Genomic DNA, 16,445 nt, shown 5'->3' on the forward strand with positions numbered 1-16,445 from the left:
CCAGAATATCTTTGTGAGATAACCACTCGTTAGTTGTGTAGCGGGCAAGCACTTTTTTTCTAAAGAAGTGTTGAAAACTCGCACACAACAATGAATGTTTAAATCAGATACAACAATGTTCTCAAAACAGACCTTTTGGTTACGAACTTGATCATTAAAACCTTTTTATGTGAGAGACTGGAAAAATAGGGGTGTTTATACACGACTGCTCTGAGAAGTGGCAAATAGAGTGGTTCTATCGGCAAAGGGATTCAGTGTTATGTACTGAAAAGTCAAACCAACTGAAGAACCACAAGAGGTATCTGTTTGGGAAGGTACCTTAAGATCACTGAAAGCAGATGTTGGGATATTAGGTAAATCATCTTCTAGTCCTATATACCGCACGACCTCCAGGTCAAGACCTAATGCATCGGCGAAACGCACAATTTTCCTGATGCATGGATTTCTGAGAGGGATTTTCACAGACTTAAGAGAAGTACTGCGAACAAGGACCTTTGGTTCGTGTCTGTTTTCTTCTTTACTACATTTAAGAAGAAACCATTTTGAGTCTGCTTTCTTCTTGTCGCTCTAATAATGTTTCTAGCTTGAAATGCCGTGAAATCTCACCTCCTTTAATCAATTGATATTTTCTGGCTCTTCCTTGGGATTCAATAAATCCCTAGTATTTCGTTTTCTTTCAACTACTGACTTTTCTTCTTCCTGTATATTAACTAATATGTTTGTCTTTGACAAGAGACTAAATTCCAAGTTATCATGTAACTTGTTGGCATTTCTTCTATAATAATTTAATGAATCTTCAAAGTCGGATGTATCAACTGCATCCAGTATATCAATATATTCGTCAAACGGAGAGGTTATACCGCTATCTTTCATCTGGTTGGAGTTATAGACATTTCCCAGTATAGTGTAACCATTCCCTTGAAAGTTTAGCTCTTTAACACTATTCCTACCACTGTCAACATCGTAAGATGGCTCAAAACCTTCTGATTCGGATTTCGATAATGTCCAGCTCTTCGTATAATTCTCAAGTTTCTCGTACAAAACGCGATGTTCGTTGTTATCCATTACCTGTGAACTTCGAATTTCATTTTCCACTCTATAATCCCCTAATAGAGTTTCAACTCTCTGCGAAAACAGAATCAATTTTAAAACTTAGTTGGAAATATTGTTCACATCCTGTCACACGTTCAGAAACACTACTTGACTTATTAACAACAGTTTCATTGTACTCTAAGTTAATAAATGAAGAATCGTCCGTCACCTCCTACAACAAAATCTTCCTTGTTCACAGAAAGCATTGTCTTATTTTAAAACCCCACCGAGCGTAAAACTAAAACTTGTTTTCCACAGATGTGGCAAGTGGTCATCGACCAAAAAAAAATCACCTAAGTTGTAAGTTGCACATTTCAAATGACTGCATCCAATCTGAAAACTTTGTGTGCTGCTAGTCTCAGCTGAAAGATCTCTATTTAACACTCCTACGAAAAGTGGGGCCAAATAGGCCCCAGAGCAACTTGAAAGGTTATTAATATTAGGCTAATAATTTTGTATTTAAATGAAATTGCCATTTAAATCCATTAATGAACGGATTAACGAGATTCCCACTGTCCCTATCTACTATCTAGCGAAACCACAGCCAGGGGAACGGGCTTGGAGAAATCAGGACAAGAAACGTCTTTTCGTAGGAGTGTTAATGTGTTCGGCAAGATATTGGCAACTTGCCAAACTCAAGCGAGAAATGTCACGTGGCTGTAAACCGGGCATCCCTTTTTAGAGACTTTTTACTTAGACTATGACCTTGCTGTAACCTGCTTTTAAAATTAATTCTGGATCAGAAGCAAGTGTGATTTCCGTCACACGAATAATAATCACCGCAATTAGTCATGACAGCATAAATAGAGGATTCAAAAATATATACAACCTGATTTGGCATGCATCCATTGGAGACCTTCAAACGTCAAGCTGGTCGATTGTTTAACTTGTACCAGACTGTATTACCATTTAAATGTATCATTCGAAGTCTGATAACATTTCCATCAGAGGTAGTTTTGCACAAAATATATTTTATATATCTCTTATATTCGTATAACACATTAAATTCACAACGAGTCTAATATATGTGTCAGAATTAGGAACAGCTAGCGAAAACAGCGCTTTAGCTTTGCACGAATATTCTAAACAAACTATATGAAGTTGGACTAAAAGAATTAATTTTATACATCTCAAAAGTTATCTTCATGAGTTTGAAGTGAGCTCAACCTATTTACACATCACTGCAGATTGTTGCAACTGTAAGGGAAACATTCTGATTCAATACGATAACCTGAAGTTTATTTTGTCATAAAAAACTATTTTTATTGCACATTTTGTTTTTGATATCTTAACTGTCTCAAAGAAGGCACTGGCAGTAGTTACATAGTAATGGTGAGCTTTGTTTGAGTGGAATTTTACCTGTTCAGGTTGTGGTGACCTTCGATTTTGCCTTGCTATGGTTTTTAAGGTTGTGGTTATTAATGTGTGTTTTCTTTGTTAAATGCGTTGTTTTCATTTTTCTATAATCGACATAACGGGTAATAGCTTCCGTTTATTTTGTATTACACAATTACCATGACATCTTTAGACGATACGTTAAAAACTGATGTCTGTCATACCCCATACATTATGGCTATATACATTTATGACAACTAACATTTTCCCTTGGTCTGCAATATTAAAAATAACCAGTAAATTGAAATATTGTTTTGATCTATTGCAATAGCGGTGACAAAAGCAGCTTTAATTGTGAAAAGTACCTTCGAATAATAAAGACAGTTAGATTCTTGTTATGTAGTCTAGTAAGGTGTATCTGTTGGAAAACCTAGCTCAATTCCGATTGTATACATAGTTATTACATAACAAAATACTTATGTTATATAACTGAGAGATATCTTATGAATATAACTGTCTAGGTGATTAATTTAATTAGTTAAGTGTGTGGTTAAAGCTAGTAGGGCCTGGCATGGCCTAGCGCGTTAAGGCGTGCGCTTCGTAATCTGAGGGTCGCGGGTTCGCGCCCGAGTCGCGCCAAACATGCTCGCCCTCCCAGCCCTGGGGGGGTGTTATAATGTGACGGTCAATCCCACTTTTCGTTGGTAAAAGAGTAGCCCAAGAGTTGGCGGTGGGTGATGATGACTAGCTGCCTTCCCTCTAGTCTTACACTGCTAAATTAGGGACGGCTAGCACAGATAGCCCTCGAGTAGCTTCGTGCGAAATTCCAAAACAAACAAAACAATAAACCTAGTAAATAGGAGTTAAAGATGCCCGATGGATTTCTTCTATAGTTTATAAATATTTGTATAGGTTGAAGAAACTAGTTGAGTTCCTGTTCGATGGTCTTTGAATACAAGTTAGTGAAGGACTGGAGAAACTAAGTCTTCGAGAGAGGAACTCAAATAATATAACGGGTATTATTTTTCTATGATGGTTATTCGTTTAAACTGTAAATATATATATGTATACAAATAGCAATTTTTATACTTTATTATCAATGTATAATATAAAAATGTATTATAAAAGCAAGAAATATATTTATTCAATTAAAATGTTTAAAATACTAAATTAAGGTATCGTTAGGCTTAAAGAATTTTACATTTTCTATTATTAATAACTCACATTTGCAGTTTTCTTTCGGTTTCACGTAATCGATACAGTACGTAAACTCATTTTAAATCTCTATCTTGAGATCCAATTGAAGTGGTTCTTAAGCTTACATTTCTCTGGGCTTCCACACCAACAGTTGAAAGATATCCTTGGTGTGTGGAAGAACTAGCTCTCATTTTGATCTGTTTTATTGCTTTGTGAAAAGTTACATGTTATCTTTCAGTTCTTGATATTTGGAACAAAGTAATTAATCCTTTTATCATAGGAAATACTAGGTTGATACATCAGATTTCAGGCGAGATATTAATCTGAGAACTCCGTCTTCACATGAAGTGTAATATTGATACATCTACCTTCATGTGAGGTTCTATATTTGATGGTGTGAAACATTATAACTGAATACACTTGGAGAAGAAATCGAAGCAATAATTTGTTGCTTAAGCATGAAAGTAATTTTACAATGATATACTGCTGGCCAACATCTTAATGAACATAAAGAAAAAATATGCATTTTGCGTTGTTAGACTCAACCACTTATTTAAGTAGAGTTTCAACAACATCAATGCTCACAACCTGCTCCTCAGCATCACTATGTGACACAAGGATGATGCCAGTGAAGTGCGGGTGAAAAAGAACACCTGAGACCTAGGCAAGGGGTTTCTCAGAATCCTCAGCCACAGTCCTGCCAGCAGGGGAAGCCTGGGCCACCTCGGAGGCACCATCTCCCTCGGCTGACCCCAACACTTATTGGAATTATTATTTACAACAAGAGTTAATATTTAATGGCTGTTACATTTTTCATACCCAGAAAGTTCAAAACAATTATTTGAAAGGGGATAGTTATGACAAATTTGGTTACATAACTCAGTAAGAGAGTAAAATGTTGTATTTCAAATTCATTACTGCTGAGGATATACAAAATTCCAAAGGCCTCAGTGATAAACATATAAATAGCAGTGGCAAATTGAACAGAAGTGTACAGTTAGAAAATGTGAAATTAACCATACTTTGAGTGTACACTTTTACTGGTTGTTATTTAAAAATGAATTTAACAGTTTGATAGAAATATGGAGAATAACTTGTTACAGGGTATTCTAAATTAGTTCAGCTTGTGAAGTGGATTCTAAAATAATTTAATCAACCAAAGTGGACATTTAACATGAAATGAACTGTCACATTTAAAATGTAACTATGGTCATCATAGTCTAAAGATTTTTTGTATGTACATTTAACTTGTTTTAAATATATAATTTTAAAATAAGTAGATAACTTGCTGCATGCTATTTTCAAATTTATCACCAACAAGTCACAGGTATCTACTGTAGAAGAATCCTAAAACTTTGACGTATATAGTATCTGACCAGGAGTTGAATGTAAAAATCTTCACAAGTATGCAGTGGAGTTAAAGTATTGATAGAAGTCACATATTTAGTTCCTTTTTGGTTACTCTGTCTCAAAACTGGAAAGTCTCACCTAAATACTGAAATTCATTAAGTTCTTATTTACTTTTGCTGGTGGCATACACAACATGATTAGATAGTGGTGAGGTCCACTATAAAGTAATGAAAAATAAATATGAGACAGAGAAAAGTTTAGTTCAGGAAATTAGTATAGAAGTAATTATAAGGGTAGGCTTAATTCTTACTATCATAATAACAGAAGTAAAAGATATAAAATAGATAACTTTAGAGCATTAGTAGGAATGAAAGATTTTGATATAATGGGAATAACTGAAATATGGTTAACCAAAGATGATGTGTGACACAAAATTTCTTTCAAATATAGTGGTAAAGGCTTTTCAATGAATAAAGTATGAAAGAGAGAAGTGGATTTACATGTAAAATGTGAATTACATCCTATTTTAGTTAAAGATATCAAAGATAACAGTAATGAGCTTGAATCCAGTGAAGGTTCTATAAGTGGATATAAAGGAAAATGACATTTAATGGGAATTTGTTACAAACAACCAAACGATATTGACAAAACTCAAACAGTTACAATGAGATTAAGGTTTCAGCTGTTAGTGAAGCCATAATTATGAGTGATTTTAATTTCAAGCATACACATCAGGAAATGCTACAGTCAACTTGTAAGATAGAAAGGTTTTTGTAAATGTTCACAATGACTTTTTTTACCAATTGGTCAAGGAATTTACTAGAAACTGCTATTTGAGATTTGTTGTAACTTCAAAAATATAGGTAGGAAACTGGGAAACACATGGGTACAAATGAACACTGCTGTATTAAGTTTGATGTTTTTTTCCTGCATATTGAAATCAGAATATTTTGCTTCCAAATTTTAAAAATCAAATTTTAAAGGGAAACCACAAAAATTATCTGTTGTGAATTGGGCAGCTGTGTTATGCTGAGACTCTGAGCAAATGTGGAAAATCTTTAACGAAAAAAAAATTCAATATTCAAGGTAAATATTTTCCTTACAGAAAGAACAGGGTAGCAACAAGTAAAAACAATGTTGGCTCACAAACAGTATTGGAAATAAAATGAATGAGAAACAAAATAAATTGAAAATTAACTGATGTAACTCCTCTTATCAACAGGGGTGATGAAAATTGTCCCAGTGCTTATAGACCCATTAGTCTTACATCAGTTGTAGATCACATTTTGGAGAGTCTGATAAAAAGAAAAACTTCAAAAAGTTATTTAACCAAGTTTAGAATTTTATTGGACAGCTAACATGGTTTCACTGATGGAAAACCTTGCCTTACAAATCTTATAACATTTTTTCCAAAGGTTATTACTTATGTTGATGAGAGTAAGAGTAGATCAGGAAGAAAGGATTGTCACCAATGCAGTTCAACCAAACTACATTAATGTCACAAATGAGGTACCTCATGGTTCAAGTCTTAGGATCTTTGATCAATGGTCAATAAATTACTTAAATGTGCAATTACATTACAACGTAGGGTGTTACTACCTGTGAAGAGGATGTGACTGATTTACAGAAGGATTTATATCATTCAGTGAATTGGGTAAATAAATGGCAGATGAAATTTAATTATAATAAATGCAAAATAATGCCACTGGGTTATCATTATATGAATAATAATTTGGATGGGAATAATCTAAACAATAGAGAAAAAGGGATCTTGATGTAATAGTTGATCAGTCTCAGAAGCTATCCAAGCATTGTGTTATTGCTGGTGGTACAGCAAATAAAATTTTAGGTTATATTTACAGAGATTTTAATGCAAATCTAAAGCAGTTATAATTTCACTGTATGGTTCATTGGTTATGTCATATTTGAAGTATCGTGTTCAGTCTTGGTACCCTTAACTTGGGAAGTGCTTTGAATTGTTTAAAGAGGTTCAAAGTTGGGTTACTAGAATGATGCCAAGGATGGAGGAGTTGTCATATGAGGAGTGGCTGAAATCTCTCATACTGCTTTCTCTTGGAAAAGAAGAATTGGTGGAGGGATGTAATATGATGAGGTGTCTGATATTGTAAAGGAAATTGATAATGTTGATGTATCATCTTTGTTCATACTTAACAGTGAGAACAGTAGGACTAGAGGACTTAAATATAAACACTGGCAGAGTAGAAGTCACCTTCAGCTGAGATAACTTAATTCTTCTTACAAGATAGTTGGCCTTTGGAGTGGGTTGTCTTTAAATGTTATAGAGCAAAAAATTTAAATGAGTTTAACATAAATCTTGAAAAGTATATGAATGATATGGACTGGCTTTAAGATTTTTTAAAAATTTATTCATTAATATTTATAGTTTAAATTATTGGATGATAGAGCCAGGATTGACCAATAGATCCCATACTTTCCAAAACGTTTTGTATTATGTCTACTGCTTCAGACTGCAGTCTAATTCCAGAAGATTTTATGTTTCTAATGCAACAATAAAACTTTTGTTAATAATGTAGCTTCTAACTCAGCTTTATTGTTAGTATTACATTCTTCACTATGGTACTAAGGGTGAGAGTATGACCATACAACACAGAAGATTATGGTATTGGGAAAACTAACTTCTAAAAAGTTCTATTCTAACATCTAACTTCGTTTTTGTTTTGTTGGTCCCCATATGATTCTATTTCGGATCAACTGTCCATTTGATTGCACACATATCTTAAAAATGATGTTTATGCTTTAATGAGCTAGGTTGTGTTTACTTCTGCATACATCATACTAGGACCAACAGAGTATAGCAAAAATATAAATTATCTTTCTAAGAGTACGAATAACCTGGTCCTGAATTACATTGTTGAGTTGGCTACACCACTTGGCATATTACAATTTTTGTCTCTTGCAAGAAAAAAACTCTGAACGACCAAGAAAGTTTGGCAACCAGAAAATAAAGCATTTAAACTCACCATTTTCACAAAAGTTATCTGAATTATAATGACCGAAAACTGTAAATTTTCTTTTGAAAATCCTAACTTTCGGCATCAGTCACATAACTATGATCTACAAAATACCTCTGCGCCACATAGTGGTTAGATTTTGTATAACGTTATATTTACATATTTAGACCTGCGGATGGATTGGTTAACTGATGAGTCTAAGCTTGTTGTGTCTGAAGCTAAAGTGTTGCTGAGTTGAACAATATGTAATGTTCGAAATCTATAAATATTGGTGATCAAATTTTATAGTTTCTTCGATTCGGGCATTAATCACAATTACAGTTTCCCAAGCCTATAGCACACTGATTGCATATGTACAATAACAATATTCTTCTTCTCTCTTGGTGCGCTGCTTTTATATAAATCATGCGAAACTAACAAATTCACCGAAGGTCGTTTGGCAAAAATATTGTCAATCGCTAGCATTACATACACTCCTAGTACTTTGTTGATTCTTACGATCGAGAATCTTCTATTAATGTAGATAACAGGCAGACTTGTGAATTACACAGCCCACAGTATACGTCATAAGAATAAATAAAATTACACTGAAAGAAGCGAATGTACTACACTAAATGTACAACAGTGAATCTGTTACAAAATAAAACCGATAACTCAAGTGAGATTGAATTACCTTTTGACGAGGAAGAGATAAGCATACAGAAACTTCAGAGTTAGTTGACGAAGTAATAATGGCAAAGGACATCTCAGTTAAAGATACAAGAAGTGAAGGTAAAGGCCCTGTAACAAAGAATGATATGCCAAATACTCCCTAATGATACCTGATTAGAACTGAATATCATGCAGATCCTCGAGTAGTTGTATACAAACTCAAGAATGATGTGAATGAAAGTGGTTAGTACTGCCTCTAATAACACGACAAACAGTGTAATATAAGCACTGGATGATATGATACTCTATTTATGAAGATGTAATTATGCTAAGTAGGTTTATTTCTTTGTTTTGAATTTTGCGCAAAGCTACACGAAAACGATCTACGCTAGCTGCCCCTAATTTAGCAGAGTAAGACAAGAGGAAAAGCAACTCCTGGGGTACTCTTTCCAACGAATAATGGGATTAACTATAATAACGCCCTATGAATGAAAGGGCCAACATGTTCAGTTTAACGTAGATTCCAGCCCGTGACTCTCAGAATACGAGTCGAATGCCCTAACCACCTGGCCATGCCGGGGCACGTAACGTAGGATAAGTTATATATGTATATAATTACATAACAGTCCGGAATGGCTAAGCGTGTTAAGGCGTGCGACGTGGTAATTTGAGGGTCGCGGGTTCGCATCCCCATCGCACTAAACATGCTCGCCCTTTCAGTCGTGGGGCGTTATAAAGTGTGGTCAATCCCACTATTCGTTGGTAAAAGAGTAGCCCAAGAGTTTGGCGGTGGGTGGTGATGACTAGCTGCTTTCCCTCTAATCTTACACTACTAAATTAGGGACGGCTAGCACAGTAGCCTCGAGTAGCTTTGTGCGAAATTCAAAAACAAACAAACAATATAATTACATACGTTTATATGTTTATCAAGTAAATTATTTAAAAGTTCGTTAAGTGTGACTGTTGTTAATTTATTTTAAAAACAAATATGTAATTATTGTTTAGCTTTCTTCGTAACATGAAAGTCACAATCAATTAATTTATAGTAAACATTATGACAAGTTTAAAAACGAAACTCTCTAAGAGATGTACGTGTTGTTTGTAACTCATTGATGTCGAGAATTTAGAGTCGCGGGAAATTTATTGATGTGTATAATACAGAAAACAGACGATCAGGTAATAAAGATGAATAGTTTGGTTTGGTGTTTTATGACACAAAGCAACAAGGCTGTCCGCGCTAAAGATAAATAAGTAGTGTTAAATGAAAAGTAAAAGTTGAGAGACAGAAAAAAATTAGCAGATAAGATGTTACGAAACGGAATTAGGCCAAAGAAAAGAATGAAGGGAAGTTAATCATCGTGGAAGGCCTTACAATTAATATAGGCTTAACGATTGATATATTACTGTGAGTATTAAACAAAATAACGAAAATAATTTATTTCGCGAAAGAGAGTACTGACCATATATTTATATCTTTAATCTTTTAAACTCAAAGTTACAGCTTAACTATAGTTTGATCTATCTTAAAAGAAGCCAGCAAAGACAGAAGTTACCACGAACCAACGTTAGCCTTATCGAAAGAATGTGATTGTTATGGTGAAATAGGAAAGATGAAATTCAAAAATTGTTGTTTGTTAGTGATATTCTTTGCTGTAATTCCAGAAATACCTCATGATAATAATTAGCTTAAGTGATTTATGATAGATTTAATTCCATGTAATAAGCTAGCAATATAAATTAATCTTTATAATTAAAATGTAATGACAAAGCTCGTACTAATGAAAATAGATTTATAAAACAAACTAACTCGTACTGGTACCACAAAAATCCATAAAACAATTCTCCACTTTGTGCTTCATTCAAGATTCAATAAATTAGAAAAAAGTTTATGCAAGAACTATTTCTTTATTGCAGAACGTAGTTTCAAATAAAAATACTCTGATAACAAGAACATTACTTCACTGTGGCTGCACATGTGTGTTTCATTATATCTTTACTGATGTAATGTGTAAGTACAGGAAGTAATGAATAAAGTCAAACTATAAGAAGTAGCTGGAAAGCTAACATCATTATTATTATGACTAAGGACAAGATGTAGTACTAATGGTAAATACATTTACTGTAACAAAATTACTGTTAATTCTGTAATAATGCACCATGCAAAGAACATGCTTTAATTATATATAGTAAGATATGAAAGAGAAGTAAAGCTAATCGTGGCTGAAATATGACACTGATTCATTATTACCTTAAAATTAATTTTAGAGGAATTGTTGATTGTGATGTATTATGATTTATCTCAGATCAGTCTCCAATTTATTATGTTACATACATTATGCATTACAATTTTAAACAGCTGGAAATTTTAATTTAAATGTTAATTAAATGTTGATATGTATTAAACATGTTTGAACTTTATTTCTTACAAGTTATGAAAATTCATTACTTAGTTTTTTACTGATGTGTTTTTCTAAATGCTTCTGTGATGTACACTGTAACAGGTAAATGAACCATGTGTTTCCTTTTGGAAGAGACGGATACCGTGCACCATATTTTCCTGGTCTATGGTGTTACTACTTGTGAGTATTTATTTATGAATTAATTTGAAGTATATAGGTGTGTACACTAAAGTTATGTGAACATTTAAGATTTCAGATTTAAAGAAGAACCAATTTTGAGAACAGTGAACTTTAAAACAGGTTCAATAGGTAATGAAGACTATTTGACACAGTAATGGTATTTGGTATTCAGTGGGAATGAGAAATTTATCTATATACAGGAATATGTATGTATGTGTACTTAATTATTAAAATTATTAATTTGGGAAGGGATGTATGGATCATCAGAAAAGTTGAATCAAAATATAAAAATTGTATTTTCAAGCTGACAACTCGGGACTCTTAAAAAGTAAACAAACTATTTTGTCCCCACTAAAATTGATAAGTACTGTAGGCATGGAGTTAATAGAGGGATTTATAATAAGCTTAAGAAAATAATACAGACATTACTTGCAGCTGTATTTATTTACTTTGTTAGAGTCTTGACAATACAGGCTCTGTATTTTGATTCATGTTGGTTCTTTATTTTTCTGACAGTCTAGAATGAGTTTTAATTATATTGTTACTTAAGTTGTTTTTTTTTTTTCATTTATAGAGAATACATTCTAAACTTGACAAATGCATGTGAATTCATTTGAATGCTACACATTTTATAACAGTTTACTGTTGCTTATGCTTTGTGTTCCACTCATCCACCACATATTAAAAATAAATAACAAATGTGCAAGAGAGAATAAACATACTTAGTGGTATACGCTGTAAGAAACAAACTGTAAAGTTGTTCTCAAAGGACCATTGTGAAGACAAAGATTGTTTGATCACAAATTTAATGACTAGCTTCCATCAGCTTGTACTATTATATAACAAAAGATGAACAGTAACAAAGGAATCTCATCAGAATGGAATAATGTTCCTTTTAATATAATACAACAAAGGTAAGTGCAACATAAACATACACAGTCACATGCTTACTTTGATAGGTTTACATAACAATATGTTTGTTCTTCAACAGCCTGCTGTGTACAAGTGTTTGTTAAAATAAGGCAACACAAATAATTCATTCAGTGTCACACTTTGCTAAATTGTCAATTATCAATAACATTTACTACCACTACCTATTTAAAATTACAATAGCTATATGAAAGAGTAATATATACAGTGGTAATAAATACTGAATATGTACTTGTGACTTTTGCTAAGTACAAAAAACAGTAGAAAGAATTACCGATGTGATATTGAATAGTGACATCTGTTATGGTAATCATCCAGTGTCAAACACCTGTTGAAATATTGCCAGGGAAATAAACTTGAGTAATAATGAACAACAGTGGCTTGAATAACAATATCCGACATCAGAATCCTCTAATTTTGTTGTGTCTGTTTCCAATAAAAACACTAGAAACTGCACAAGCTGTAGTTCCCAACTAATGCACATACTGGACTTTTTGATAGCTAAAAATGAAGGACTTAGAAAATTTCACAGCATGACATAATTAAGGATGGGAAGTAAGTTCAAAAGTACTGTCAGTTTCTTGCAGAAATCTCAGTGGAGTCCTGTAACACAATAAATATCATTTGAAATAATTTTATAGTGGAATCAAAATGGTTATTTGTGGCTTGAGTTAAGCTGTCAGCAATAGATCTACAGTTTTGTTTGCTTACATTTTTTTGTAATCCCTATTTGTGGATTTTAAATACCTAGTTTTTAATTTTCTGCTATGTTAACTTTTTTAATGCACAGCAATGAAAAAATATGTATTTAGAATGAAACACGACCCCCACTAGGCACGTATAAAATTATTCCAGTAGAAAAGCAGCTCTTTCAAATAAAACAAGTGTGTTTAAAACATTTCTTTAAATAAAGATTTGTGTCTTTTGAAGTAATTATTTATCAAGGTTTTGTGTGAACTTGTTTAATGTGAGTCCAATATAACATGAGTCCACTCAGAACAACGTTGCATCTGTTATGTACTTACAACCACATAAAGCATCTTTCACTGAAAAATAATTAATTTTTAAGTAAGTCATGGACATTCATAGCATTCCATATAGCATAACTGTCTATGTTGTGGTTGAAAATGCTCGGTCGATGTTGCTGTAGTTTTGTGTAACAATAACATGAATAAAAATAATACGATTAAGTAAGGAAATTTTAACTTTGTCTCAACAATCATGTATTTCGCTTATTATCAATCTTTTGGTGTTCCAATCTATTAACAAGAAAGGTTTTCAGTGGTGTTTCAAGAATGAGTCTACTTTTAAAGGGTTTTTTTTACCCAAATGATTAGAGATCACTCAAAGGCTTAATAGAGATATCCTAGTACAACAGGTGGTACTGTTTTGGAGTGAGGCTGCATTCTTAAAATAAGATGATTTTTATAACTTCATGGTCATTGATTTTGGTTCTATGTTTAAAGTAAAATTGTTTTAAAAAGATGTACTTTGTAAACTTGGGAGGGTTTCTTATTATTTTCAGTGAATCCAGTTTTCAATTTTCTGCAATATAGTGTTCGAGACAGTTATTTCTCATTATTATGTCTCCACAGAGAGGTGTACTGTAGATGCCTGGTATGGGTATTAAATCTTTTATTAAAATAAATTAGAGAACAATGTTTCAACCTTCTTTGGTCTTCAGGTTAACAAAAAGAGTTTTAATACCCATACCAGCCATCTTGAGATACATTTTTACTTCACGTGGGTTCTTCATCATCATGAGAGAGATGTAGTTTTTCTCTTGTTTCATCTTCTTCCAAACCCTTTTCAGTCAACTGCTATACCTACATATCTTGACAGATTATCTTGAAACTTGGTAGGGTCATACTTTGGTCCAATATGTCCAGTCAGTATTTTCTTTTTTTTTATTTGAGCATTTTAAGGGGTCAGATGTCAAACAATCCAAAATATATATTTTGGGCTCTTGTGTGGTTATATTTATAGCAGTTTAGAAGACAACTGGCACAAATGTAAATATTCAAACAAATAAACAAAGCTGTTGACTGGATAGCAGCACGTATATCATAAAGTTGCATTTGATACAATATTTAAACATCTATTGCACATGATCACGAAACTTCATTCAGATTTAATGTGAAATAAACTTTTGTTTTCACAAGACAAATCATAGCTGGTTAATTTAAAATGTGTAACTAGAGGTCTTACAAAACTAATTGGATATGTGTATAAAGTATAAGTATTACAGTTTCAAATACTTTACTAGGTTTATGTGATTGTCAGATTGATTCATGTGGTAAAATAACAAGTAAGTGATTTGATTTTTGTTTACAAAGCCTATTTCATACTGAAAGTTGTCCAGGATAGCTCAATATGCATCTAAAATATGTACAACCCCATAGCTTTGGGGGAAGAGGGCTAGGTGGCTTTTAAAACTCCAGCTAATATATATATTTCAGTGAAATGTTCACTGAAAACTCACCCATGTTTATCCTCAAGTTTATCAAGTGAAATTTCAATTATAATATTTTTGTCTGTTCATTTGCAGGTTTTTTCTTTTAATAGTTGGTTGATATTACATTAACAATTATTCGTGGAGAACAGAAAAGGCTGAAAGAGTTTAGTGTTGCAGTCTTCTCACACAATAAAACTTGAGTTTGAAGATTTATATGTAAATTAGATGGCCTATATATCAGTCAGTCTGCAAAACTTACTAAATTCTGTAGCAATTCTGAAAATGAAAGTTAAACATGAAAAACTATTGATCCATGTTTTAGAACTTGTTTTACACTCAACAAATTTATTTTTAGTTCCTTGCATTCATCAGTGATATGATTCCAGATTATAATATTACTCTTTATCATGCTAATACTTACATTGACTTTTCATGTGAAACAAGCCATTTTATTTTGATCTTTAATTTTTACTTTTAAATATTTGCTAGAACATGTCTTTATAAATAAGTTATAGGCAGTGAACCAGTCATTTTTGTAACTATCTATGGTAAACTTAATGATTAATGTTATGAAGTATTTTCTTTAGTTAAAACTTGGATATTCTTCACAAGTATAAAATATAAAACATTGCCTGAGGAAGTATCTCAAGTCTTAATTAGTTACAGCATGCCTGTTTCACTATGACGTAATTTTTGTGTAACTTTGTTGATGTGATAAAGAGATCATCATATCAAAGTAGTGAAATATAAAATTATAGCAGTCTGATGAGCAACGTTACAGTAATTACTCAACCATGAAGTTATATGTTTACAATGTTTACAGTCTGTACAAAGTGACCTGTATTGGCTGTATTTGTGTAAACTAGTATTTTGTAAAATAGTCACAACTGAGTTATAAGTTATAAAAAGTTCTTAAATTTAATTTATCTTAAAATACAGAACAGTAAATAAAGAAGTAGAGTAAACAATAATATTTTCTAGTTTTGAACTTTTTTACTCATTTGGGGCTTGACTCAGTACTGAATATCAAGTCTCATAAAATTTTACAGTAAGATGTGAAACAAAATGATATTTTAAATTTAGCATGTGTACATTTCAAAATAACAAAAAGTCATAAATTACTATATCAGTACCTTAGAATTGCACTATAATTTATAAAACTGTAACTTAGCTCTGTTTGAGTCATATTCAAAAGTAAGTGTACATAAGCAAGTGCTTCCAAAAATGTCAAGAGGTAGGTAGGGGCACTGAGACTAATTCAGTAAATGCAGCAAGCAGAAAAGATGGGAGATTCAATTTTCCATATTATAAGTTCTCAATATCAGTAATTTGAGCTCCTAACTCAGAAGAAACTATAGTCTTGGTATTTGGACATCACAAACTCTAATTTGAGCACATCATATAATGCATAAAACCTGATATTTAGATTTTTTTTTTCAATATTCACTTTTAAGTTAAAAATTTAACTGATATATAATACTAAAATTTGAATTATAATTTCCAATTTAAAACCAAACTCATTTGTTTTGAATTTCCAGCAAAGCTTTACGAGGGCTATCTGTGCTAGACATCCCTAATTTAGTAATGTGAGACTTGAGGGAAGGCAGTTAGTCATCACCACCCACCACCAACTCTTGGGCTGCTCTTTTACCAGTGAATGGTGGAATTGACCATCACATTTAACACCCCCACAGTTCAAAGGGCCAGAATGTTTGTTGTGATGAGGATTCAATCCCTCAACACATGGGTTACAAGTTAAGTGCCTTAACCACCTGATTTGAAATTAGTGTTTTGAAGAAAATGTTTAATGAAATATTTTGTGGTAAGTAAATTTTTTTCTTATCCAGCTTTCATCATTGAGTC

At 32.6% G+C, this 16,445-nt stretch overlaps 2 long non-coding RNA genes across 3 annotated transcripts in view; one reads left to right on the forward strand and one right to left on the reverse strand.

The window, feature by feature from the left end:
* LOC143249066 (uncharacterized) overlaps positions 1-8,177 on the reverse strand; it is a 47,196-nt gene extending 39,019 nt beyond the window's left edge. Inside the window, exon 1 of one of the 2 annotated variants that reach the window (XR_013027496.1) lies at positions 7,977-8,177. This is a non-coding gene — a long non-coding RNA (uncharacterized LOC143249066). The remainder of the gene's footprint in view (positions 1-7,976) is intronic. The other variant, XR_013027497.1, reaches the window with a different exon arrangement.
* A 1,503-nt stretch (positions 8,178-9,680) lies between these two features.
* Positions 9,681-16,408, forward strand: LOC143249055 (uncharacterized). The gene is made up of 3 exons (XR_013027419.1): positions 9,681-10,023; positions 11,120-11,197; positions 16,121-16,408. It is a non-coding gene; the product is annotated as an uncharacterized LOC143249055 (long non-coding RNA).
* The last annotated feature ends 37 nt before the right edge of the window (positions 16,409-16,445 follow it).

The sequence above is a fragment of the Tachypleus tridentatus genome, chromosome 4 (assembly GCF_004210375.1).
Source record: "Tachypleus tridentatus isolate NWPU-2018 chromosome 4, ASM421037v1, whole genome shotgun sequence".
In the NCBI taxonomy this organism is placed as follows: Eukaryota; Metazoa; Arthropoda; class Merostomata; order Xiphosura; family Limulidae; genus Tachypleus; species Tachypleus tridentatus.